This window comes from Camellia sinensis, chromosome 1, assembly GCF_055761805.1.
Source record: "Camellia sinensis isolate YWXY chromosome 1, ASM5576180v1, whole genome shotgun sequence".
In the NCBI taxonomy this organism is placed as follows: domain Eukaryota; kingdom Viridiplantae; phylum Streptophyta; class Magnoliopsida; order Ericales; family Theaceae; genus Camellia; species Camellia sinensis.
Window position 1 is genome coordinate 70020558 of NC_138961.1, and position 2284 is coordinate 70022841.

The window sequence follows — 2284 nt, forward strand, 5'->3', positions numbered from 1 at the left end:
TATCCAAGAACATTCTTGGTTACACAAAATGGAGTTTCAATTCAACACAAATACAATCATGGGCTTATATTCAACAAATAATAATAAAACAAAATAAAGTCTCAACTCTGAGTCCTCTCAAGTCAATGCCTTGGTGAAGGCATAGCACTTGTACCTGAAATGATTTCCCTTATAGGGTGAGCCATAACCCAGTAGAGATATACTACACAACATATGAACAGTGACAAGACTAAAGAGGAGTATGCTCATGATAAAACAGTTTATCTTTCTTTTTATAAAGCATGCAATGCTGAGATGCAACAACAAATATAAAACCATTTCCATTTTAAACCATATCTGTTACATGAATACGGGCCCTATGAATCTCTAGGCGAGTTTCAGCCAGTAGGCCCTAATACACTACCACTGTCATTTTTACCAGTAAACTGGAAGGCTCGATACCTAACCACGCGGTTCCACACCCCCTAAAACAGATATTTCTAAACAGATATTTAAACAATTAAATTCCAAAACTTTCGATAAATACAATCTATTCCACATCTCATCAAATATGAACAACTACACTAGTTTTCATATCACAATCACAGCTGATAACCTCTCAAGGTCCATTTCTAACCGTGTCGGTTTTATTCCAACAGATACATTAAGCAAAATAATACCGTTAATGCCCAAGAAAACATCATTTTCTTCCCAAACTCATTCTCCAAGCAATATTCAACTATGACATCCTATTTTGTTCAAAAGCCCCAAAAGTTAAACGTAATTCCTTTATTTTCTTTAAAAATGCTCTTTTGGTCGCAAAACGGTAAAAATTTCAAAACCAATCAAATCGAAGTCCGTTTTTGTTCAAATTTAAAACATAACTCTTTCATAATCTTATAAACATATTCCAAGTTTACACTTTCGCAATTTAGGCATCAACTCTTTATTTTTCTCAAAATTACCCTTTTAAGCAAATAAATCACAAATTTTTCAAAAATTCTAATTAATTTATATGAAACTCTAAACTCCATATAATTAAGTAAAAGTGCATAAAGAAGTGTAGGAAAAATCCGTACCTCAACCATTTTAAAAACTTCATTACTATGTTCCTGAAACTGTGTTGCAATTTCAACAGCTGCAACACGATCTTCAAAACTCATTGGAAGATCTACACTCAAATTGATTACAATCCGGTCCAGCAAATGTTCCCGTACAGCACCCTCTTCTGGGTTATAATTAGCAATCAAAAGTGGCTTGCATGGATGTTGAAAGCTGATCCCTTCTCTTTCCACAATATTAACTCCCTCAGTCAACACATTGAGAAGCAAATTACTAATGCCCTCATCTAACAGATTAATCCCATCAACGTATAGAACTCCTCTATGAGCTTCAGCAAGAAGGCCAAGCTGGAAAACAGTTGTTCCAGATTTCACAGACTCCTCAACATCAACAGAACCAATAAGTCTCTCTTCAGCGACACGAAGTGGAATCTGGACAAAAGGAGATTTGACTATCATAGTCTTGACATTACCAGCAAGGTCGTATTCCACTTTATTAGCCAATCCATCTTTCCACCTTACTCTTCCGGGCAGGCTGGTTCAACATTAGCAATTGAACCAACAACTACTTCAATAGGTGGTAGAATAGCATGCAACCCACATGCCATCACTGTTTTGGCTGTTCCTCGCTTTCCCAAGATTGCAATACCTCCAATCTCACGGTCAATAGCCCCAAGCAGAAGAGCTGTTTTTAGGGATGGCAATTTAAACCCGGCCCGATGGGGACCCGATCCCCCGACCCCGATTGGAACGGTTTTTCCCCGAAAATTATCCCCATAGGGCCGGGGATGGTATTAAAAATCTGATCCTTGATGATTTTCAGGTCAGGGACGGGGATAGGTTTCCCAACCCCGGCCCCAGCCCGGCCCCGCCCCGATTGATCCCCGACTGACCCCCCGTATACTTATTATAATATATATATATATATATATATTATATGTTTATATGTTTAGTTGTTTATGTTTAGGGCCATATATATATATATATATATTATATTATATATTGCCTCCGGTCTGGACTCAACTCAGTTTAGTCTGTCTCTTCATTTCTCTCTCTCTTTCTCTCTCTCTAAAAGCCTCCTCTCTCTCCTTCCCTCAGATCTTCATCATTCCCTCCCTCTGATCTACGTCTGGGATGCCAAGAGTCATCCTCAACGCCGATCATCCTCTCTGCGACGCCGATCCTCATCCTCGACGCCGATCATCCTCTCCGCGACGCCGATCCTCCTTCGTATGGTGTTGTAT

General features: G+C 38.9%; 1 pseudogene; it reads right to left on the reverse strand.

The window, feature by feature from the left end:
* Positions 1-521: 521 nt before the first annotated feature.
* LOC145801145 (magnesium-chelatase subunit ChlD, chloroplastic pseudogene) lies at positions 522-1729 on the reverse strand (annotated as a pseudogene).
* Positions 1730-2284: the final 555 nt, after the last annotated feature.